Genomic DNA, 27,527 nt, shown 5'->3' with positions numbered 1-27,527 from the left:
TATACACATGGCCAAATTAATATGCGGCCACTCAAACTTGTCCCGATTATTCATTTAGACCCCTTAACTAGACGTACTACTTATTGAACAATTCAACCATTCCTAATATGAACCATTTGAACATTTTTTGTCTATGTGGCACATTGTTTGTAATCCACACCCTTTAGGCGCGTGAAAGTATTAAATTGAGCCTTTTTTTTTGGAAAAAAACTATTATTTCTTCTTCATCTTCTTTGGCACTCCTTCCTCCATCACACCACATTTTACCACTATCACCGCCGCTACACACCCCTTTTTCATCCTCTTAATTTCTCCTGATACTTCACTTAAACTTTTTTTTAGCTCGATTGTTGTTATATTTTTTGCCCCATTGTCATCCATATTAGGATTGGTTGCACCACCATTGAAACCATCATTCCACATTATTACCGTCATTTTCTTTCATGTTTAATTTGTAAAGGATTAAATTTGGAGTTTGTATCTCTGTTGTTAATTTAGTAATTTGGTGTTAAATTGATGTCCAGTTGTTTGAATTTATTGGAGGATTTTTCTATCAATAATTAACTTTGCTCAAATTTTTATTGAAGTTTTTAATTTTTTGTAAATGTGTTGTTTTGACTTTAAATTGATGTATATTGGCCTAATGTAAGGATGTTTCTTCATCCAAAAAAATTAATCGATTATGAAACATAAAAAAATCAAAATAATTCCATTTTTTCGACAATGACAAATGAAACTTATAAATTTTTCGGAGAGATTTTTTCTCCATCTTTCTCTACCTAAAAACGATATGAAGTAAAAAGTTATAATTAATAAAAAAGCTGATGAAAAAAAAATTGTCGGGTTGAAGATGGAACTGTACAGGGAGGGGAGGGTCGCCATTAATGGAGTTAGAGGGAAATGTATGTTTTGGATTCCAGTTGAAGGCAGGGAAGTGGGTGTTTAAGTTTTAGTTTTTTTTTTCATTTTTTTTACTTTAAAATAACTTTTTATTTTTTACTTTATAATATAATGTTTAAATAATTTTTTGGATTAAAAAATAACAGATGTCATTATTTAATTGGTCAAATTGACATGTCAGCGCGAGTGTATTTCGCACATCCTCTATTTTTTGTTTATTCTCAAAAAAATGTTCAAATGGTTCAAATTTAAAATGGTAGAAGTGTTCAATAGGTAGCACGTCTAGTTGAGATGTCTAAATGAATAATCGGGACAAGTTTGAGTGGCCGCATATGACTTTGGCCTATATACATATATGTATATACATATGTATACATATATATACATATATATACATATATAGATATATATATATATATATACATATATATACATATATAAACATATCTATATATATGTATATATGTATATGTAGTCCGTGCTAGAGCACAGACTCAACACTAACATATTAAATTATTGTTCTAACAAAAGAGTAAGTAAACACATAACTTCTCATCGATAAATTTTTACATGCATTCTATAGAATTGAAAATTCCACTTAAATCATATCCTCTGCCAATGTTGGTTGTTAAAAAAAATCAATTATAATTAGTGTAAGAAATGTCTGCAAAGAAAAGAAAATGCTAATGAAGAATCATCAATGTAATAAGCAAAAATGTATATGTAAAAACAAGTGTTTTCTTCAACTAGGTGAGTCCTTTGCAGTGCAACTATTTATTACCAACACTTTATGAAGTCACCTTATTTACCCAAAACTAATTGTCTGAACATATAATGGGAAAATACGTAAAATAATAATAAAATATATTTTAATCGTCTATACATATAATCTGAGAAGAGATTTATCCAATTGAAGCAGAATATCATTATTGGGTCAGTCCTCCAATACATCAATCATAGTCCATTTTGAATTTCACCAAGCGCATTCATTTTTTCTTTAAATTGTGTCTTGTCAAAATCATCAAGAACAAGGACTAAAAGGTCACAACCAATTAGCTACGATTTACTTAAACTAGAGTTATAAGGATATTGCACGTTCTCCTAAGCAATGAAAAATAAGACAACACGTGATCTAAATGAGTTACTTCTTGCCTAGAAATACCATAAGTTTCTCCTTTTGATGAGGACACGTCAAGTTTACAAGAACTGACAAAATTATTGTTTACTACCACTTACAAAGTCACAAGTCATTATGAAATCAAATATTTCAAACATATAGTTCAGAAGTTGAATGTAGAAATACATACCACTTACCTCTCACAACTAACAATTTCACTTCCTTTTCATTTGATGCCCTCACAAACTCCATTCATGCATATCTCTCCAATATTTCAAGCCTACAATTATTTTCAAAATTACTTATACTAAATTGATAGGAAATTTCATAAAGTTATTAATATTTGGAAGTACATATATAAAGTTGTAAGCAAATATTCATTTAAAGTGATCTTAGAGTAATAAACACATAAACTCATTCACAAAATATAATGTTTCTTTACTTGCAAAGACCAACGTAAGGCTAAGTAACCTCTAAAAAACTGAAAAGTATAACAAAAGATAAAAACATATCGTGTCATCCCAAAATCCTACATATTACAGAAGGAAATGAATCTCGAAGGCCATATATATTAGCTTCTTTATTCATAAATAGTAATGTTATCAGGAAATCTGAATCGTAGAGAAAAGAAACTCTTTACAAAAAAAAAATGCACAACTCTCATAAACTCTCCAGACAAAATTTCTTTAAGTGAAAAGAATGATTACAAATCAAAAGAGGAGATTAGTTGAATTGAAAGGAATAACATAAAGAAACTTACAAGAGACAGACACAAGGAGAAATATTACGAAAACAACCAGAATCATATCTAGGAAACATCACTAAGTAGATTTGCAACTTTCACATATACACACCAGAATAACTAATAAAATTTATTTTGTTTCATTGTATTTGAAATTAAGAATTTTAGTTTTGATGTTATGTTGATTCGAGTAGAAAGTATATATGTAAAACTTTAGGAAAGGTCAAATACATATCTTCAAAAATTCTATGCATAAATGGTACAAATCAAGTTATAATAGTGTCTCTCATGTGCTTGTATTCAAATTTTACCATACATGTTCTCTAAATTTGTCGAGCATCTTAGTCAAATCGGCTCAGACTTCTTTCTCTAGCAAATTGGTATATCAATTTTCTTGTACAGTTTAGACCGCACTGTTTGATAATTACACAACATAGCATAGAAAACTATTTTCTATAGTCAGTTACTTATCCCTTTGAGTCAAGCCTCGTTATAACCATTTGTCTTGATCCTTCTACCCCTGCTCCCTCTTTCCATTGTTTACTCGAGAGAGGCTAGTAAGAGTGAAGATAATAGAATTCGAACGTAAAAAGATATGATTGGATTAGTCATTCAAAGAGCAAACCATCACATACAAATATACCTTGCCTCAACAAAACAAAGGAACAAAGAGTAACACCATGATCAAATTAAGCATGAAAAATCGATTCTTTTAATGGAATGCCCTTCTTTTGTTCTTAGAGGCAGGTCTCCAGATTAATCTAGTTGCCTCGGCATTTTCAAGCATCATATAAGCATCACCCAAAATGAAATCAGGAACCTATCATAGTATATCTTAATTGATATTTTATCAAGAAGTTAAATACGAAGTAGGTTAAATATTAGAGATCTTTCAAAATAAAACTGATAGCATCATAGTTGCTAATCAAACAAAAGAACGACCACCCTGATTTCTTCCCAAGAAAATATCACAATATATGCATGTAATTTATCAGTAAATCACTTGAAGACTACAAAATTCAGACCACTTTTTGAAAGGATTTCTGTTATACAAAATGTTGCTATGTCTAATAAGTATGAAATGAAACATTTTGAAAATGGATGTATATTATGGTACAAATACATCTGTGAACATAGAGAAATTAGTAACAAAGAGAGAATATTGGAGAGAAAAGAGCGAGTAATTTAGAAGTACTTGGACAACTAAAAAATGGCATGGAAATAAAACCGTAAGAGTGCCTTCCAAAAAGAATAAAGTTATTCTTTACACAATGATACAATAAACAAGAAAATCAGAAGCTAAAAATATAGAGTTATCCAATGATATGGTGATGATTTTTGAATTTATTAGATAATTTACAATGATCCATCACTACACATCCCCTCAGATTTGCTTGATATTTTCGATAATAATAACCCTACACTATAAAAATCATGTAATATCAAATGTATAAATGAAGAATGATATTTGTAGGGAAAAGAAATGAAGAAGTCTTTTACTTGGTCCGAAGATACAATTAAACACCTTTGTTGCACCAATTCTTAAATTAAGTTAACCATGAAATATAAATTTTAACGGAAGAACACAAAATTTGCTATACGTCTCATAAGATTGCACCTGAATAACTCAATTCAAACATGAATATTCAAATTCATTGAAACAACCCAAAAAAATAAACGATGATATACAGATAATGAGAGTGCGATAACTAAACAAAGACTGCTTTAAAACCTAAAAAAAAAAACATAATTAAATAGCCAAGCAAAACATTTCACCTTTGTTGGTGCCATGCTTTTCCATGTAGCATTCCATGGACCCTTGAGACTTTCTGCCATCTCAAATAGACTTGGATTAATGAAGCATGATGAAATTTGAGAACCATTAAAAAGAAAATTTGTATAGTTTTAGAGAGAGAAATTATGTGAAATTGGAAATCAATTGAAGAAAACAGTGTCATATGTAAATGAAGGAAATAAAATTAAGTGAAAATTTACACGTGGTTTGATGAGAAAGAAGTGCAATACACGTGTAGACTTACTTTCACACCAATCAAACTCGTCCAAGTTTATAGTACAACTTATAATGTTGCTGGTACAATTTTTAATTGCATGGTTCGTCCTCTCAAACTCCCTTTTCTAAATAAGGGATATGATAGGATGAGAAAACATTTATGTGTAATGACATGTTGTGCATTTATTAATGGAAAAATAACTTAAATATATAACTATAAGTTTATTATTCTCTAATTTTCCCTACTTTTTAAAAAAATTTACTTAAGTTTCTTTTTTACTTTGTAATCATAATATTGTAGATACATAACACTCTCTCTCATCTGACACACGTTTCATCCCTATGTCATGCCTATTTTATCTCCACAAATACACTCAATCAACTGAATCCTTTTTATCCATAACTACATTCAATATCAATTTTTAATTTCAAATTATTACTCTCTCAATCAAACACATTTCTTCACAACATAAATCTGAATTTTAAAAATTGCACTTTCTGAAATCTGTATGATACATCCGTTTATTCTTTGATTCTTCTTTTTCTTCTTACTCCATCCGAACTTAAAGTCAATTTTTTAATTTTATATTTACTCTTGTTCATCGTTATCTTCTCTCATATATATGAATCATGTTACGAATCGAAGGATATATGATTCTGATGATGAAGATTAGGAAGAACATAGAAAAAATTATTCGCATGATCCTTTGAATTTGAGGAAGGAGCCAAACAAAGATATTTCGTAATTTTCTAAATGAAAGGTTGCAAAAATACCCCCCAAAAAAGAGAAAAATATCAACAACTGTTATTGTCAGACCCACATTTCTTAGGGTATGTCTTTTTTATTCTTCCTTAAATTATTTTGAAAGATATAGTGTGTTTGATACATATCGTTATAATGTGTTATAGTGTTCAGTCGATTCAATGATAAATGAATTAAATGTGTATCAGATGTTTTTTTTTATGTATCATGAATTTTTGAAAACTGGTATCATGTATCATAAAGGAATTTGTTGTTTTATTTAGTATGTATATTCAATATCATTAAAAATTATATTTTTTTTCAAATTGCAGCCACTTAAGTACAAGATAAAAAAAGATACCAACAGATCCCATAAGGTTTACTGTCAATTTTTGAAACAAGTTTCTGAAGGATTTTCAAGACTCTATAAGGGAGATGTATTCTAACTGTTTATGGCTACAATATTTGGACCCTTTTTAGATATTACTAAATGTAATTTTCAGGTCAAATCACTAAGTGCTTGCTGTTGTTAGAGTTGGAACAAGGCAACTCTAATGTGTTGCATATTAGACATGCGAATAAGTGTATCCTGAAATTTGGTATAGATAAATTTGCAATAATAACCGGAGTTAAAGTCAAAGGCAATACCAATGATTTCCAATACCAAGAATCAACTCCTTGTATGCTATTCCAGAAGTATTTTTCCAGTGCAGTGAATAGTGTTACCAAGAATAAACTAGTCCAACAGTTTAAGATGGGCAACTGGGAGAAGATCAGGATGCACTCCAAATGTCTATATTTTTCTTTATTCATACATTCATCTTGACTAATCTTGATAATACAATTATATCTATTGTGAATTTTCTAATGGTTCCATATGGTAGATTTCGTGATTATCCTTGGGGTCAACTTTCGTTCTCAAAGCTCATCAGTTCACTTAGACAGGATTTTGATGTTATCAAAAAATTGTATCAATTATATGGACTGCCGTATGCACTAAACATATGGATATACGAATGTGCATCCCAGTTAAATTTTGAAATTGCTAATGAAAGAATGGAAAGTTGACCGACGGAAAGCATGGGATCAAAAAAGGCAATCAATCAGAATTGAGAAAATAATTCAAAAAATCTTGGTAAACATCATCCCAAGAATTTGTAATTGGAGAAGTGTGCAAGAAAAAGTTTGAAATGCTTATCTCTAGCATTTTCCAAGAGGTAAAATTAAATCCTTTTTTACTGTGAAAATTAAATTTTTCAAGTTTTTCTTTTTAATATCATTATTTTATGTGTTGTGATACATTGTGTTGTGTCTTAATTATTTTCTGTGTTGTGATACATTCAAAATGCATGTTCAAACATTGTCCCAACAGCGGAGGAACTTGAAGCTTTTGACTTAGTTGAAGTTGAACATGCTCCTCCTTCTTTACCACCCTTAGTACAACCAAATGACGAAGATGATTTCTCCACCAAAACACCCGAACAATTATTGAGGAGATCTTCTAGAGTTTCTGATACATCTCCTCCACCACCCCTAAAAAGAAGAAAAAAAGTAGTTAAACATAAAACAAAGGTTTCAGAAGCCAGTCAGCGTGATCAATCAATTGTGTCTCCGACCCCGACTGCTGATGTACATGTTTTTATTCCAGACGTGCCTCCGACCACGGCTACTGATGTACATGGTTCTAAAGATTCTCAAAAAGTCAACTATGTAATTCAAAATATTGAAGGGTTGAAAGATCATTTGAAAAATTACGTAAGTTAATTATTTTGATATATTTACCCATATGTAATTTATATTTATCCTAAATGTATTTATAATTCACGGTTGACAAGAAATTTAAGGAACTGGTTATATTTATAAAGGAAAATTACTCCCAGTTGATGCAATCTCGACGCAAGGAAAACATCAATGTTGAGACTAATTCAAGCACATTTCATTTTGACAAAAAAAACATCTCCACAAATACGGATTTGATCTTGTTGATATGGGTGGTGTAGCTGAGGATGATGTTGATATTTCTTGTAACAGGGGTGACCATCAAGTCACTAACGATGCGGGGGATGTAGCTGAGGATGGTGTTGGTGTTTCTAGTAACGAGGGTGAACATCGAGTCACTAATAATGCGGGGGATGTAGCTGAGGATGGTGTTGGTGTTTCTGTTAACGAGGATGAACAACAAGTCAATGTTATTCCAAAGGTATGTTTCTGATATATTGTATATAATTTTTCATTAAGTTAATGTTATGTTTTATGCACATCTACTCACTGTTATGCATCATGCACATATAGTCACTATTATGTATCATGTATGTAAAGTTAAGTTGATTAATTTAACTTATTTAATCTTATATCTCATTCAACATATATATATATATATATATATATATATATATATATATATATGATAGGAAGAACAATGACTAACTATTCATTCGATGAAAACTCCTAAAACACCCACAATTAGCACAAACAGTTTCTTTTTTAGTTCTATCATCACCCTTCTTCACAAATTCACGACATCTATCAACCGAATACTCATCAAACTTAGTAGCATGATTATTAGGCATATACCATATTTTATCTTCATATTACCATTTGAATTTTAGCTTGTGTTGCTTGTCATTTGCTTTTTTTTTTGGCTAACGCTTTAAAGGTGAATTTTTAGTTTTTGCCTTTTGGTTTGAGTTTAAACGGTTTTTAATATTGTGAATAATAGTTTAATTTTCAACACACAATTAATTTTCTATTGACATAATTCCTGATGAGATTATCTATCATAAAGTAAATTTACGTAAGCGTTGTTACATTAAAAACACCATTTACACAATGTTTTAATGTAGCAACACTTACGTAAATTTACTTTATTACGGATAATCTCATCACAAATTATGTCATAGAAAATTAATTGTCTGTTGAAAATTAAAAAATTATTCACAGTATTAAAGACCGTTTAAACTCAAACCAAAAGGCAAAAACTAAAACTTCATCCTTAAAGCTTTAGCCAAAAAAAAAAAAAGCAAATGACAAGCAACACAAGCTAAAATCCAAATGGTGATATGACGATAAAATATGGTATATGCCTAAAAATCATGATACTAAGTTTGGTGACTATTCGGTTGATGAATGTCGTGAATTTGTGAAGAAGGGTGATGATGGAACTAAAGAAGAAACTGTTTGTGCTAATTGTGGGTGTTTTAGGAGTTTTCATCGAATGAATAGTTAGTCATTGTTTCTTCATATCATATATATATATATATATGTGTGTGTGTGTGTGTGTGTGTGTGTGTGTGTGTGTGTGTGTGTGTGTGTGTGTGTGTGTGTGTGTATAAATATATACATGTTGTTTTATCTAAAAGAGGAAAAACATTTATCTTCTAGGGGTTTTTGGACTTTTTAGAGTCGCCACTTAATTTTTGAGGAAAATTAAGAAAACTTGATTTTTCAAAAGATAAAACAGAGAAAAATCAATTGAAAACCTTTTAGGGGGTTCGGGATTCATATTAATGTCTTAGGAAGGTTTGAAAGCACCTAAGACATTCCGTTAACCTACGGTTTTCCAGCAACTAACATAGTTGGCTAAAAAATGAAATTTGGCTTGAAAAATAACCAAAATACATCGACAAATAAGCGATTATTTACAGTTCCCATCGTCATACGGCTGATCACTTATTCCTAATTGAGATTGGCATTGATTGCATTTAAGATAGACAGGGAGGAATAAATTAATATCGGACCAAAACCTAAACTCATATAACAAGCTACCAGGCTATTATGTTTAACCTTACAATTTTAACAAGATATATGATAAAACAAAATATTATGTACATTTTGCTTAGTGTCAGTATGCTCATACTCCAGACAATCTTAATGATGAACTTTTAAAATTAGTATGACTAAGACACGAGGCAAAAGAAAAAAAAAATTCCAAACAACTTTTAACATACAATTCTAGAAAGATTTGAGAATTGGAGGATAAAACAAGGAAATACTCATGTTTATATTGAATCCATAGGCAAATATAATCACCATTTTCGACTAATGATCAAATGATATAAAGGCCCAACTTGATCCAAACGAGTTAACAAGCATTAAGATAATCGAAACGCTCATGAAATAGGAAAAATTAAATCGACTAGAATAAAACACGACTACGTCGGCATGAAGAGCTAAGCAATCAGAGTATGGCTTAGAGTAACTCATAGTATTGAAAGAAAAACCATGTTACTGACTGACCAGTGATATATCTCACTTACTACTCCTTCATAATAAATATCACAATCCGACGCTAACGAATTTAGTACATACAGAGCATTTAAACGAGGACGATTTAAGAACAAACCCATACTTAAGTCAAAATCACCCCCACATGAGCAACACTATAGACACATCGAAGAGCAGACAGGCACTAAATTTATTAGGGAATTAACCTTTATACTAGAAAGTGAATACTGTATTATCAAGAAGGTCCAATTCTTTGTCATTCTTGAGATATCGGCCTACGAGTCCAACTAACAAAGAAGCTAAGCACTTAATAATTTAGAAGAAGAAAAAACTTTTTCAGTGAACAACAAGACTTGAGATATGACGCCTTGCATAAACGAGCTAGAACTTGACACCCTAAGAAAGACAACGGTTCGTGACTCATGCATTTTAGAATCAAATATAGATATATATTGGTAAGAAATCTTGATAAACAGTGATCAAAATTGGATCAAAAAAGACTCACTGCATTGCTAGACTTCAATGATTCATTTATTTTTATTATTTTTTTCTTTTTATTTTCCAAAAAAGAATCAGTCAACTTTTATTCACTTCTATTTGTAAGAATTTTTAAATGCGGAGATTTGCAACAGAAAAACTACGGTAACAGTAGCGGTCAAAAACAGGAATGCTAACAGCAAATGCGGCAAAACCCTAAACAAAATCTCCATCGAACATTGAAAGCATAAATAAATTCAAATGATACCAAATGAACAAGATGGCAAAATCATTCGCGTCACATGATAGTCACAATAATCTGAACTGAACCAATTAGGGGCAGAGTTAGTGATCTAAAACCAAATCTAAACTCAAGGATGATGGGATAAATCTTTTCAAACATATCCAACTGATAAAAGAAGCACTAAAATCATTTTTGACACAAAGGAGAAGATACCATCATGTCAATATAGTCGAGTAAACAACAAAGAAGAAACTCCACGAACTAAAAATTAAAATAAAAGACGGACTGAACTGAGTCACCGAACTACCCTGAAAGCGAAGCGCACGTTACTCATTTTATAGAAGTAAGATGAAGGAAATTATTTAGACGGAACACACTCAGGCAAATTTATCAGGTAATCGCAAGGAAATACATGTTCAAAAGACATAAACAAACTTAAAATTAAAAGAAGGTTACCTCTTGAGGGGCAGCGAAACAGAAACGACGAGCAAGAACAGACTTCAACACGAGAAACTCACGAGCGAAAGAATGGAAGTCTGGATAGCAATTTATTTTTTCTTGTTATGTAAAGAACAACTAAAGATCAAAACAACTTTCTTCCTGTATTTTCATCACTTCTTCTCTAAATTCTCGACTAGAATAAAAATATTTCCTAATTTTCCAACTAAAAAAAAAAACCAAAACCCTCTCAAAAATTTCTCAGGCTTCTCCCATAAAAAAATCCCTTCCTGGAAAGAAAAAGAGACTATATAAAGGCCAAGAATTAGGGTTTTTTGCCAAAGGGAGGGAAAGATCAGGAAATTCCAAAACTTTTCGGCCCATTTGGAATTCAAATTCCAAACCTTATAAAAAAACAAATATTCCCTCTATTCCAGGCGATTCGAACGGATTTGAGGGGAGGTGGAGGGTCGAGATCGACCCTTCGTCCTGGACAGGTGACATGGCTCGATCCTACAACAACAAGGACGATTCCGCGTGTCTTGTGTGCTGTAGAGGTCGTACGGATAGAGCAAAATTGCAGGTATCCGTTGCTGCCTTCTTTCCACGCACGAATTGAAAGAGGGAAAAGGACGAACGCGTGAAATTTGATTTCATACTTGTTGAAGCTGCAGAAACTCCTGGGTTTCAATTTGCTAGGGAAGAAGAACTTGGGCGGTGGGGTCGGTCGGGAGAAAAGGGATGATTTGGGGGGGTTTGCGTTGGGCTAGGAAGAGGTAAAAGAAGGGTTAGATATAAAATAAAAAGGGGTTGGGCTGGCTAGAAATAACTTAAAGTTGGGCTGGGAATGTGAAGGTTTGCACGGGCTGACGAAAAATGGAGGAAATTTTAGGCTGGAATTATTGGACTGGGAAGGTGGGAAAGAGAAATTGGGAGGAGTGGGCTGCTGATAATAAAAGAAAAGGCCCAAATTTGGTTGGTCCAAATAAACTTGAAAGATAAAAAAAAAATCACTATGAATTAATCGCATAATCCTCTTAACTTCGACGAGACAAAATAATCGACGTAAATAAAATAATTAGTTCCAAAATAGAAAATAAACTATTGCATAACTAGTTAGTAAAACATTCAAACAAAAAAGAAAATTTTTAAGACGATTTTCACACATTCTTAAAAATATGCTTACATATATATGTTTTGAAAGGTGTATTTGAATTTCACAAAATATCTATTATTTTAAATCAATTGGAATCTTAAGAAGCTCGTGAATTAATTTATCGTAGAGAGACAAATTTGGTTGTCAACAACTGTCACTCATTTTACTAGGACTGGTGCCAGCAATTCAAGGAAAATGAAATTGACCAATCCAATTTTGACCGACCACAAATTCATCTTTTCAACAAGATTTGATATGGATTTCAGAAATTATGGCCGAACCCTAGATACGGGTTTCCTACATATCTCAGACTATACGAGAACTCAGGCCACTTGTAGTTCGATATGCTTGATTTAGTGCACAATTTTGAAAAAAATTCAAAAGTCATCCTAATACCGAATTATGAAGGCACCGAAATGCTTAAGAATAAGATTTAAGAGCGAATGTTGGAATACAGCCGAGTTTTAACATTGAACCCGCCTACATATCCTTAAACATCAGGAATCAGACTGTTTTTTAGTTCGACTCGATCGGTTGAAAAAGAAATCTATTATGCTAGATAACATTTGGTTTTGGATAAGTGACAAATTAAACGAGTATGAAAAGGAGGCTTGTAACCTCTTAGCCATGAATGTGGTGCGCTCACATCCATAGGTAAGAACTTACACGGACATAATTTCCAAACTCTTGGTGCATTGTCACTCAGATTGGAAATTTCCTCCGGCAAATACCAAAATTTCAGGATGCGAGACCGAAACTGACAAAAACCAAAAAAAAACCACATGCCTTTTAATAGGAGTGTGGTTTGCTTGTGGTGGAAGTCGCTCCTCTGCTCGCATCCTAAGGGTTTGACAATCCTCTTTGGACTATGTCCCAGTTCGTTGCCAAGAAAAGTTCCACGTTGTGCTGCATCCCTTTTGATGTCGTCCGCACCGTGTCGACACTGAGTTGTTCTCCTTCTCATTTGTCGTTAACTCGATTGTTTTGACGTAAAACAAATAAAGCTTATGTCTTGTGTTTGCAATATAATCTTCAATGTATTCTTCATTTGATGTCAACCTAAAGGAAAGTTGATGTCGTGTGCTAGTATTTCTCTTGACGTCGTCTTCGATGCTCTTCTTGATGTTTACTTTTATCAAAATAAAAGAATGCAGTTGATGCCGATGGATAAATATTTCTCTTGGGATGCATGATTTCCTTTTTTAGCCGTTCATGCCTTCTTGTGGGGCATGAATATCTTCCCGCGATACGTAAATTTCTGCGAGGTATGAATCTTCCCGCGATGCATAACTTTCCGTGAGGCATGAAATCCTCTCGCGATGCATAAATTTCAACGAGGCATGAAATCTTCTCGTGATGCATAAATTTTAGCGAGGTATGAAATCTTCTCGCGATGTATAAATTTCAACGAGGCATGGATCTTCTCATGACGCATAAATTTGTGCGAGGTATGAAATCTTCTCGCGATGCATAAGTTTCGACGAGGCATGGAATCTTCTCGTGATTCATAATTTCTTGCAGGGTATGAATATCTTCCCGCGAGGCTTGAATATTAACTCGTGATGCATGATCTTCCGCGATGTATGGATATTTACTCGCGATGCATGATTTTCCACGATACATAGATATTGACTCGCGATGCATGATTTTCTACGACGCATGGACATTGCCTCGCGATGCATGATTTTCATATCGTTTCCAATGATGATAACGGTAAAATGACCTCCAGATAATACATCGCCTTGATCGACAATAAAATAACTGTTTCCTCTGGGTAATGCGCCGTCTTGATCGATAATAAAATAAATGACCCCCTTCGGTTAACGACACTATCTTGTTTGGTAATGTGATGCAAATAGCATCCTTTACGGAAGACGTAAACTATCCCTTAAGATTTTCGCTTGATTCACCTTTGAATCTAGCTAGACGTTCTTTACAAGTTTCATGTTGTTGGAAATTGATTGAAATAAACAATTCATATTCCCTAGTCTTCGACAAAAGTGACATAAGATGATTCTGGGACGGTTTTTACCTCCTCTGACTTCTCCGTATTCATTCATCGGAAGAATTTTCCGATTACAAAGCAAAGCTTTAAACCTGCGTCCACAGAAAAACTGTTAGTTGTAAAAACGAACTGATCTGTGTCGATTTCTTCAGTTGTCTGCTCCTGGTCCTTCTATCTCCGGTTGGTTTTCTGATCTCCTGACTCTTAAAAGATAAGACAAATTATTTTATGCCAAAACAAATGAAACAAAAAAGGGAATTTAAGAGAAGTAAATTTTCGAGAGATAGTATCTTAAAAAGGTCACTGCCAAGTCGTGTCATATCAGACTTAACAAACTTCTTTGAGTCTGATGCTTTGAGGTCTATCCAATTATTCGCTGGGGAGTTTCAGAGTCACTCTGGACTCGTAGATAAACCCATGCTGAAATTTTGAGGCCATCCTCAAAATTTCTGTCCCAGTTAACTGTCTTGCTTATCTTTCCACTGTAACTAAGCAGATCGCGGAATTTTGAGATCTTCTCAAAATCCTGTACCAGTTGCAAATCTCGAAATATCTTCTGTCTTGACTTGCTTAGGAAGAATATTTTTTTCTGAGAATTTTTTAGTCCCTCTCAAAAATTATGTCCCAGTTTCTATTGTAAAGAGGAATAGAAATCTTAACGGGAGATATGACCGAACCCTTGTGGCGCCTACTTATCCCGTTGAGGCAGGAATCAGGTCAAACGTAGTTCCCCCTCCTCAAAGGTTGACAAAGTAAGAAAAACTACAGAGAAATCGACAGAGACCGACATAGGCCGCCTACGTATCTCATTCTTGAGAATTCAGGTCGAACATAGTTCAAATACAAGAAAATATTAAAAGGGGTAAATGGGGTGACCGAAGCCTACAGAAGGCCGCCTACGTATCTCATTCTCGAGAATTCAGGTCAGACGTAGTTCATTACAGGAGGGATAAGGATTTAAGAAAAACGAATACAAGAAAACATAATGGTAACAAGTAAATAACAAAAATATAAACCGCAGCTTCAGACGTAGTATCTCTTGACGGCATCTGAGTTGATCGGTTTTGGCCATACGGTTCCATCCATCTCCGACAGGACCAAAGCACCTCCAGATAAAACTTTACGAACCATGTAAGGACCTTGCAAATTTGGTGCAAATTTTTTGTATTCGTCTTGATGAGGAAAAATGCGCTTAAGGACCAATTGACCAACTTCGAAAACTCTGGATCTTACTCTCTTGTGAAAGGCACGAACCATTCTCTGCCTATACAACTGACCATGACAGACGACAACCATTCTCTTCTCATCAATCAAAGTTAATTGATCAATCCGCTTGCTCACCCATTCAACATTACTCAACTCATCTTCCTGGATGATTTTTAAGGACGGTATCTCAACTTCAGCAGGTATGACTGCCTCTGTTCCATATACTAGTAAGTAAGGCGTATCACCAATCAATATTGTGACAGTCGTGCGGTATCCCAATAAAGCATATGGTAACATCTCATGCCAACCTCGATGCTTGTCAATCATTTTCCTCAAAATCCTTTTGATATTCTTATTGGCGGCCTCTATAGCTCCGTTCATTTAGGGACGATAAGCAGTTGAATTTTGATGAGTAATCTTAAATTGCTCACATATATCTCTCATAAAGTGACTCTTGAGATTTGCACCATTATCAGTAATAATGGATTCTGGCACCCAAAATCTACATATCAGATTGTTGCGAACAAAATCAGCAACCACTTTCTTTGTTACCGACTTGTAAGAAGCTGCTTCCACCCACTTAGTGAAATAATAAATGGTGACCAAAAAGAATCTGTGTCCATTAGAAGCGGATGGCTTTACCGGACCGATGACATCCATTCCCCAAGATACGAATGGCCAAGGTGAACTCATAGAATTAAGTTCGTGAGGTGGCACTCTGATCAAATCACCATGCACTTGACATTTGTGGCACTTTTGCAAAAATTTGCAACAATCATTCTCCATAGTCATCCAGAAATACCCGGCTCGTAGGGTCTTTCTTGCCAAAGTGATCCCGTTCATATGCGTACCACAAACTCCAGCATGTATTTGTTCAATAAGCTTCACAACTTCAACAACATTACTACATCTTAGAAGACCCAAATCTGGAGCCCTCCTTTAAAGTACTTCTCCACTTAGAATGAAATTGAGAGCCACACGGCGTATCGACTTCTTTTGGTTGGCCGTAGCATCTTCAGGATAAGTTCCAGATTCCAAATACTTGTTTATATCAAAATACCAAGGCAAACGTTTCAACATGGGAACAATGGGCTGGATGTCCTTTCAACTCTATATCCAGAGGATCAATATAATCTGTGTTTGGATGTTTAATCATCAAAGAGATGGTTGCAAGAGCATCGGCCAATTCATTATGTATTTTAGGAGTATGTGTGAACTTGATCTTATGAAATCTTTTGCACAACTTCTGCACGTACTGTACGTAAGATATAATCTTTGGGTTCTTCACTGTCCATTCTCCTTGGACTTGATGAGTCAAAAGATTTGAGTCTGTAATAACTAACAACTCATAGACATTCATGTCGATGGCCATTTTCTAACCAAGAACAGAAGCTTCGTATTCGGCCATGTTGTTCGTGTAATTAAATTGAAGCTTAGTCGCAATGGGATAGTGCTGACCAGATTCTTACACTAAGACTGCTCCAATACCTTTACCTTGTTGATTTGCCGCTCCATCAAAGAATAATCTCCAACCTGGATACTCTTCAGAAATATCCTCAGCCACAAATGACACTTCTTCATCATGAAAATAAGTCTTAAGCGGTTCATACTATTCATCAACAGGATTTTCTGCAAGATGATCAGCCAAAGCCTGTGCCTTTATCGTTTTCTGAGTCATATACACAATGTCAAACTCACTCAAAAAAAATTTCCACTTAGCTAAATTTCTGGTCGGCATTGCCTTCTGGAAGATATACTTCAGTGGATCCATTCTGTAAATGAGGTATGTAGTATAAGAAGAAAAATAATGTCTCAACTTCTGGTCAAGCCACGTCAAAGCACAACGCGTTCTCTCCAACAAAGTGTAACGAGACACGTATGGAGTAAGATTCTTGCTTATATAATAGATAGCCCTTTCCTTCTTTCCTGTCTCATCGTGTTGATTAAGTCCGCATCCGAATGCGCTATCTGAGACAAACAAGTACAACAACAAAGGACTCCCTTCTCGCGGAGGAACCAATACCAGTGGATTTGAAAAATAGTTCTTGATAGCGTCAAAAGAAGTCTGACACTCTTTAGTTCACTTTGTCAGGGCGTCTTTCTTCAGCAGCTTGAAAATAGGCTCACACACCACGGTTGATTGAGCTATAAATCGACTGATGTAGCTTAACCTTCATAAGAAAATCATCACCTCTTTTCTCGTCTTTGGCAGAGGTAGCTCTTGAATTGCTTTAATCTTAGAAGGGTAGAGTTCAATACCCCTCCTGCTGACTATAAATCCCAATAACTTCCCGGCCTGAACTCCAAAGGCGCATTTGGCGGGATTCAACTTCAAGTTGTAACGACGCAGACGATCAAAGAATTTCTTTAGATGTGTCAAGTGGTCAGAACTCTTGCGGGACATGATTATGATGTCATCCACGTACACTTCAATCTCCTTATGGATCATGTCATGAAAAATGGTCGTCATACCTCTCATGTAGGGGTCACCCGCATTCTTGAGGCCGAACGACATCACCCTGTTGTGATATACACCCCACGGTGTAACGAAAGTCATCTTTTCTGTGTCTTCCTCATCCATCAGAATATGGTGATAGCTTGCGTAAAAGTCCACAAACGACTTAATCTCATGCCTAGCACAGTTTTTAATCAAAATATGAATATTCGGCAATGGAAAATTTTCCTTCGGGCTAGCTTTGTTGATATCGCTAAAGTCAACACAAATCCTAATTTTCCCGTCTTTCTTGGCGACCGGAACAACATTGGTCAACCAAGTTGGATATTGTGTCACTTCCACTAATCAGGACTCTATTTGCTTGGTGATCTCTTCCTTAATCTTCAAACTCAGTTCAAGCTTGAATTTTGAGTTTTTTGCTTCACCAGATCGAACCCCGGGTTAATCGGGAGCTTGTGAGATACGACATCGGTACTCAACCCTTGCATGTCACCGACTTCCCAAACGAACACATCAGTATATTCAACAAGAAAATTAATTAGGCCTTCTTTCTGAGCTTCATTTAGGTGGATACTGATCTTAACCTCTTTAACACATTCTTAATCTCCCAAATTCATCGTTTCCGTTTCCTCTAGATTTGATTTATGCTGATTCTCGAACTGCCAAAATTCCTCGGTAACATAATCAGGTTACTCACTTTCTTTGTCATAATCGTAAACCTTGTCGTCACCTGTCTCCTTTTGTTCATTTAGCTCGTGACATGACATGACATTGGCAGGTCTGTAACTTATGTTACTATAATCATAAACAGACAAAATTAGGAAAGTAAGGTATAACAAACAACTAAATAAATAAAGTTAAAAACAAAGAGGCTTTAATTTTAAAAAAAGCAAACTTTGGCCATGGCATGGGCCATGTTACCTTTTTTGAACATCATAATGAAAATTCGAAAATTCGAACAGTTAAGAATATGCAATAATGGTGGGTCTCGGGCCTCTCCGGACTAACACCGATTTTATAATGTGCATGAAATGACGCCTTTCTACAGAAGAGTTCGGGGTATCAGGATCGGCGTGGAGGTCCAGTTCTGCAGCACCTTCCCTGGTTCAGCATCGCGAATACCAGCTAGCTTGACCTCCTCCTTAACAACAACATCGATTTCCTCGAAGAGGTCACAGATTCCTACCCTAAGGTCTTCATGTTTGGCACACTTCCGGATTGGAAAGGATAGTTACAAAAGTGGGATCGGTTTAGCCAATGCTTGATCGTTTTACTTCTTCATCGTCAGGTCATCATCTGTGAGGATGTACCCTAAACCATATCTGGATCCCTTAACGAGCACCAAAAAAGGCTCAATAATTCCTTGGGAATCTCTTCCCGGTCCAAACCCTGGCTCAAAACCATTCTGTAGCATCACAGTTGCTATCATCTTGTACACGCAGGCATGGGGTCTGCGGGGCCAAGTATTCGCCGGTGGCATTTACCAGCTCCACCGTGTAAAAGTCTGTACCTCGAGATATCTCATCAATGATCGGCACCTGCCTGCCAATGTGACTCCCCTCGCCATGAATAACCAACTCTTCATTCTTCCACACGAGCTTCATCATCTGATGGAGAGTAGAGGGGACGGCCTCAGCCATATGGATGAACGGCCTTCCTAGAAGCAGGTTGTAAGTGGTATCGATATCCAATACTTGAAATTGCGCGCCAAATTCTGCGGGGCCCATTTGAATGGTTAAATTCACTGCTCCCAACGTATCTCTCTATACCACATCAAAGGCTCTCACGTTGACCTGGTTTTGCTCCAGTTTCCCAAGGTCAAACTTTAGCTGCCTCAACGTCGACAACGGGCAAATATTCAGACCAGATCCATCATCTACTAAGACGCGGTTGACAACTTTTTCTCGGCATATCACAGTGATGTGCAGCGCCTTGTTATGTGACCTCCCTTAAACAGGCAGCTCATCATCACAAAAATTGATTTGGTGCCCTCGAATAACCTGATGAATCATGAAGGCAACGTTATCACTCCTTGTACCTGAAGGTACGTACGTTTCATCAAGATCTTTCATTAACGCCTGCCTGTGGAATTGAGAGATCATCAGCAGGTCCTATACGAAGATCTGAGCCGGGGTCTTTTCCAAATGCTTAACTATGGAGTAATCTTTTGGTTGCATTCTCCTCTAGAATTCCTTCGCTTCTCCTTCGCTTATCGGCCTCTTAGCCTGATCCTTCTTCTGTCCTCCGAGAGCAAGCTCGTCAGGAGTTTAACACCTTCCAGACCTGGTCATGCCTTGAGCAGCAGCAGTTTCAATAACAAATTTAGGCTTGACAAGAGTTTTTGATGGCACCAAGGCAACAACCTTTGAAGGTGTCAAAATAACAAACTCTCTCTTCTCTTGAACGCTTAAAGAAGCGACAGCCCTTTCCAAATCATTGTGAACGATGGGAGTAATCATCTTCGTTCCGCACCAGTCTTCATCTGTCTCGATCATATTGACATTGTTGCCTCCATGATTCGTCAGCGGGTTTGTGTTGACATTTGGTGCCACCGGTTGGAGAGAGACTATCTCCTAATCAATCAGATCCTGAATTTTGTACTTGAGGTTGATACAATCTTCAGTATCGTGCTCGACGCTGTTGGAATGATAAGCACATCTCTGATCGGGTTTGTAGAACTTTGAATTGACATCCACGAGTTTTGTCCCCATAGGGTAGATGTATCCAGCCGCAGCCAGTCCCTCATACAGTTTGGTACGGCTTTCAGCTAGTGCAGTAAAGTTCCTTGAAGGCCTTGTTGAGGAGGAGGCACCTGTTGATAATTTCTAGTATTTGGACGGGGAGCTTGGCTTCTTGGATATGGATTTGTTTGGTAATTTGGAGATAGAGCTTGGTTATTGGATGGAGGATTTAGGTACAATGGATCTTGGACTTGATAAACAGGAGGGGGTACTCGGTAGCTCGACTGTATGTTAGCGCAGTTGGGAGCAAAACCCTGGTAGGGAGATGGAATTGGATAGGGTGGAGGATGATTTGGGTAAATGGGAGATGGACTTTGGTAATTGAGGGGCGGACTTTGGTATACGGAAGCCTGAACGTTTGGATAAATTGAGGTAGCATTCTGATTATTGGGATGACTAGATTGCGTGTAACAAGATTTGTAGGATTTTGGGGAAGGCCGGGAACGACCTTGGGAATATGATGAACTTCTGGGGGTTTTCCTTCCCCCGTATGAAATAGCAGCAACTTCTTCTCTTTTCTTTCTCAATAACCCTGAAGATCCAGGTGGTGCGGCTACACGGGCTATCTTTCCTGATTTTAAACTATCTTTGATAGTCTCACCAATCTTGACTATCTCGGCAAACTTTGCTCCAATGAGAAACATGATTCTATCATAATATTCTGGCTCTTGCACACGCACGAACACTTCAACAATTTCTTTCTCAGTCATGGGTGGCCTTACCCTTGCCGCTTCTTTTCTCCACCTATAGGTGAACTCCCTATAGCTTTCAGTTGACTTTTGCTTCATCTTTTTCAAAGAGTATCGATCGGGAACAATTTCTACGTTGTAAGCAAATCGATTGATAAAATGTCTGGCAAATGCATTCCAGCAGGGCCATTGTCTGGTTTCATGCGAGGTAAACCATTCGAGAGCTTCTTCCAACTCCCACGAGATGGTCACAGTAGGCTCTCAAATGAGCCATAGGGTTGCCCACTCCTCCGAAGGTGTCAAACATCGGAATCTTGAACCTTTTTGGAAGGTCCAAATTTGAGTGGATACATAATTCCTCGTAACTAAGTCCGGCGAAGTCGGGGATGCATTGTATCTCCTTCATGGCCTTCTTGATCTCCTCTTTTATATCGACCCTTACATATTCCTTTGCCCTCCATTCTTTTTCTTGTTCCTCGTAATGGTCCAACTCAGAACCGTGCACATTGTGCTCGACAGGGACGGGAACTTGGAAAGTGGCTCTCTTTGGCAGGGATTGAGCTACAGAGGGACTTTGAGCGTTCTGGGCGGTTTGGTATTTCTGTGGGTAGGCCTGAGGATTTGTGTTTTGATTTAAATGGTGATGAGGTGTTTGGGGATTGAAAGCATTTTTGTTTTGATTTTTGTTTTGATTTTGATTTTGTGGTGGTGAAGCGGTTTGATGGTGAGTATTTTGAGGATGGGGTGACATTGGACAATGGTTTTTTTTAAGAGGAGATGGAGTTTGGTAGGATTCTAAAGCATATTGGGGATTTTGGGTAGTCAGATATTTAACCGATGGATTATGAATAGGTATATATGGATGGTTCTGAGTTGGATCCATATTTGAGGAAGGGAAGTAGATTGGAGGCTTCCTATCGGCGAAGTTAACAGCAAATCCTGGTGGAGGCAGATCCTGTCTCCGTTGCATTTCCACCCTCATCTCTGCAATCTGCTGCATCAGCTGCATAATCAACCCATTCTATTCTGCTACGGTGGGTTGAGCCACCACAACATCAGTAAGACTCACTTCTTCATATTATCCCCAATAACTGCCTTTCCTCTGTCTGAGCTTTGTCTAGGGAAGGAATCTGCGGGACCTTGTGATCTGCCAGCTTTTGATCAGTTTCAAAGTACCTGAGAAGGAAAACAACTCAAAGGCGGATTTGTCAGTGCAGATTCAGAGTACAAAATGCATGATATCACATACAGAGCAAATAAGCACACAAGTTGCTTTGTTTTACGATATCTTTAACCCACAAGTGAGAACTGAAACACATTTTTTAACAAACAGTAATTTGTTTGTTTTAGTTTTGATGCTTGTCTCAGGAAGGCTAAATCATGTTGAGCTACGGTCTTCTTCCAGCTGCTCTTTGACGTTTGTTGATCCGGTCTTCGTATCTTCTCGTAACATGGAGGGGAAATGAAAATTTATTAAGATAGGGTCCGGGCCTAGGAAGGCTGCCGACGTATCTCACAAGGAGAATTCAGGCCCAACGTAGTTCTAGTAGAAGATAAAACATTTTCATTCATTCGTTCATTACGATTACAAGGAAATCGAAAGGCAATAACAGAGCTTTTAAAAGATGAAATGATATTACACGTTAGTCATTTCTCTTCTTGTTGCAGCATTATTTTATTCCTTTCAGACGACTTAGGAATGGAGGCTTGTAGACGATTTCGTCGCCGTCATCCACCTCAGTCACTTCAGGGTGAGCTTTGTCGGGACCACTATTGGCTGCTCCTTGCTCATAAGCGGAGTATTTTCGGCCCATCAGTTTTCTATGGACTGTCAGTTCCTTGTCAAGTAACACACTTTTAGCTAACAGAGCGGCGGTCTCCGAATCTATCCTCGCCTCTCTCGCTTCTACTTCTTGCACTTTCAACCGAAGCGTCTAACTTCTATCTCAAGCCCTCTGTCTCCATCTCAACATCTTTCTTTCTTTTCATCTGTGATGTCAGATCCTCATCCAACATCACAGCTGCAGCTTTATAAATTGCAGTGACCATATCGACTCTGAGCCCTTCTTCCTTGGCATCTCAAATTTCCCGACGAGTGATCCGTTCGATCTTTCTCCGTAGTTCTTCTTCAGTGAGTTCCATATGGACGTTCTTGCCCTTTTACATAGAAATAATTTTCCTTTCCTGAGATGGTAGAACAGTGTTTTAGGATTTGTGGTATAGGAGGAGGTCTTTTGAGTGAGAAACTCAAGACTTGAAAACTTTGGTCGGACATTTTGTAATAGCGGCTTCTATATATTCTTTTGGAAATTTCTGGGTAGGAGTGAGTTTACGATATCCTCATTTATAGCAACATAACACATAAGCAGTTAAACACACATATATCGCATCCTAATCATGCATGTGACCCTTTTGTGCCAAGGGTAGGCCTAGCGATCTGAAGGATGTATTGCATCATTTAAACAAATATTTGTATCCCAAAATAAACTTCACTAAATATCTTTGCGTTCATTACATAATTTTAAATCAAACAGGGTACATTTAGGGAGGGGGATGTGATGAAAAATACAGATAGAAACAATCCCACGCACGGAGGTTAAAAGGTTGATGGATCGGCTCCTCTTCTGGCCTTCTCTACTTCTTCGCGGATGATGCACTTGCTGGTGAACACATACGGCTCAGCGAAAACAACTTTGGAAGATGTTGGCACGGCTTGTAAATTGTTCATCTGCTCGTCCAGGGTCGTGTCCAAACACATCAGATAATCCCTTCTGTCGGCTAGCTCTTGTGACGTCACACCTAAAATTCTCTCTCTTTCTAACTCTCGAAATTGGTACTCTCGCTCCTTTTGTTGAAATTCTTGCTCTCTCTTCTGAAATTCTTGCTCCCTTCGGTCCCATTCCTGCTGAAAATGATATGCATGGATCTGAAGCCTTGTCTGTACGTCTTCAATTTCCTGACCTGTGTGTGGTATCTGATTCACTACACCATGCAGATCATTCTGCAACCTTGTCTTGTATTCGTCGACATACCCAACTTCATATCTATTCTTGGCCATATCCCACTTCATGTTGACATGTACGGCCCATTCCTTGAGGAGGATCTTAGCGAAAGGTATTTTGCCGTTCTTGTCGTAATCGTCAACAAAAGAGCTAGCATCCCCTTGGACGGGTACGACTTGTGTTCTACCAAATTGTCGCATCACTCTTGTCGGGTTGTAGGGACGCAATCCTCTAATGCCAGGAAGGACTAAAAATGGAAGCTTGGTCCCTTGTGCCGCTATCCTCTCAGACTTGAAGTTCGGTAACATCCACTATATATCTCCTTCTTTCATATCATAAAATACCCTCACCCACGCATCCCTGGTGGTATGAATTGGAAATCTGTGGACACTTAGATAGAATTCATAATTATCAAGAGGACTCGTCAGGCTCTGTTTGGACAACTCCTGTGGCGGGCGCCATCCCTCTTACAGAGATGCTCAATCGACCACCATTGAAATAGAATGTTGCAACCCTGGAAAAACGGGAACCCATTTTTACACAGACTTAAAGCTCGATAAATGTTGGCCAAAATGAACAGGGCCAAGCTACAGTTTTTCTTTTCTTCTTGTTTTCTACCAATTCCTCTAAACATGGCATCCACTACCATCACGACCCGGGTGTCAATTTCCTTTCCTTTATCTTTAGGGAACACCATAGTTCTTTAAAGGCACGCATAGAAAGCGATAGTTTGAGTTTGCCTCTAGGTGCTGTGATCGTGGAATTCATTCGGAAACAGTCTGAAATAGCTGTCATGTCCCCATCTCTCGAAAAATCTCATTAGGGGTATATCTTGGGCTTCCAACCAGTTCGCATTTACTAGTAACAATATATTCTTCAATTCTTCGCTAGTTTGCCTATCTGGAAGAAGTATGTCATGATTTGGACATTTTTTCCTTTTGCCACATGTCCCGATAGAGTCCAGACAATCCTTAATTACCTCTAGCGTGGGCGTTATTTCGACATCTCCAAATCGAAAAACCATCTTCTTATCGTCCCAGAATTGAGTGATAACCTCGATAAACATGGGCCAAACCTTAAAGTCCATTATCGAAGGTAAGTGACCCAAGTGAATTGAGATTTCTCTCTTTTGACAATCTTTGAGGTTATCCCACATACGCAAAGAATGTCGGGTATCTTGCTGACCATGTTGAAATGGAGGAATTGTTTTGACATCTACAAAACATAAAACAAGTTAATTGTCATTCTCCACGACACAACAAACATTTAAATACGCAATACATCCTTCAGATTTATCACACAAATATGATCGTCCTATCGAGTCGTGGGCTCTTTGGATTCAAGGCGGTCTTTCTAATGGGCCCAACACTCCTTGGGTGTTTGGTCGTCTTAGGCCAAAGTGCTATTTTTGGGATTGGGTTTTGCTCTATCTTAGTTTAACTAAGAGTGGGTTGTATTTAAAATGGAAAGGATAACCCAAACTGACTACTTGGGCTGAGACAGTTAACGATCGTTGACTATCAAGTAGCCAACTACACTCGTCAGGGTACCCTGAGAAAACTTTGGGTTAATGAACGACTGCGAACCCGCATAATCGTCCTTTAGTAGGAATGAAAATAATTGTCGTTTGACGGAAGATGTCATGCCATGAATGAAACACTTTAATAAAGCAATAAACAGATAAACAAACACACACATAGACAAATAATGTTAGTTTTAAGGTTAGAATCCACTCCAAATTCCCCAACAGAAGTCGCCATTCTGTTTTATCGAAAAGAGGAAAAACATTTATTTTCGAGGTATTTTTTGACTTTTTAGAGTCACCACTTAATTTTTGAGGAAAATTAAGAAAACTTGATTTTTCAAAAGATTAAACAGAGAAAAAACGATTGAAAACCTTTTAGGGGGTTTGGGGATTCATATCAATGTCTTAGGAAGGTTTGAAAGCACCTAAGACATTCTGTTAACCTACGGTTTTCCAGCAACTAACGTAGTTAGCTAAAAAATTAAATTTGGCTTGAAAAATATTTGGAATAGTAAAGAGTTAAATTACTAACTTATTATCTAAGTAAATTATTTGCAAAATTTATTGGATTAAGCCGATAAAGCATTTAAGGCGTCTTAAGGGAATTTGGAGTTTTCGATCCTTAAACTAATGACGAATAAAACAGATAAGTATAAAAACACATAAAGGGATAGAGAGGGAAAGAGATTTGGATCCAAATTCGTGTTCTGTCCGTCTTGATTGGAATGTGGACCCACTTATTTTGGGTCCTTAACCCGTTTGACTTTCTTTCGTATCTGTCCTAGACTAAGCAAATATGAAATAAATATAGAAAAATGAAAAAAAACGCCAAGGTCTTATGCCCAAATACAACGCGATAAGGAAAAGAAATCAAATAAATTGGGCCTCTTTTGGCCCAACTTCTTCAAATCTCCCAACTTCTTGATATGCTTTGGATTCTTCAACTCTGGAAATTTGTTCACCGGTTTATATAAGGTGACTCGTTGTAGGAATTAGAGCCTTTATGGCTCTACGAGATGCGAAGGGAAGGTAAGAGTTCATAGTGAACTCGGATAAATTTCACATGCAAAAATAAAAATAAAAAAATTATAAGAACCTAGTTGAGTCGCTGAAAATACTATTATTGATGACGAAACAAATTCGTATCTTCACACCAAAATTTAGCAAACTCAAATGGCAATAAAATACGAGGAGACAAACAATAAGAAAAGTCTAGTATTCCGCCCGAGGGAAAATAACCAAAATACATCGACAAATAAGCGATTATTTACAGTTCCCATCGTCATACAATTGATCACTTATCCCTAATTGAGATTGGCATTGATTGCATTTAAGATAGACATGGAGGAATAAATTAATATCGGATCAAAACCTAAACTCATATAACAAGCTACCAGACTATTATGTTTAACCTTACAATCTAATGTCACGACCCAAAACCGAGCCGAGACTGGCACCCACACTTACCCTCCTATGTGAGCGAACTAACCAATCTAAACCCTAACATTTCAATATAATATCAATAGAAAGTAATGCGGAAGACTTAAACTCATTAATTAAAAACCAATTCAACAACTTCTAAATTCAACATCTATTATTCCCCAAAATCTGGAAGTCATCACCACAAGAACATCTATGATCAAATTACTAAACTAGGAGTATTCTAAGAAGCTAAAATAAACAAAAGCTAGTCCATGCCGGAACTTCAAGGCATCAAGACATGAGGAAGAAGATCCAGTCCAAGCTAGAAGCATTAGCTCACCCTGAAATCCGGTGTAATGAAGACTGGCTAGAGTTGCGGTTGAGTTGAAGACAACGGTACGTTTGCTGCACTCCACAAATAACAAAGAAAA

Source organism: Solanum pennellii, chromosome 1 (assembly GCF_001406875.1).
Source record: "Solanum pennellii chromosome 1, SPENNV200".
Lineage (NCBI taxonomy): Eukaryota > Viridiplantae > Streptophyta > Magnoliopsida > Solanales > Solanaceae > Solanum > Solanum pennellii.
This window is presented reverse-complemented; position numbering follows the sequence as displayed.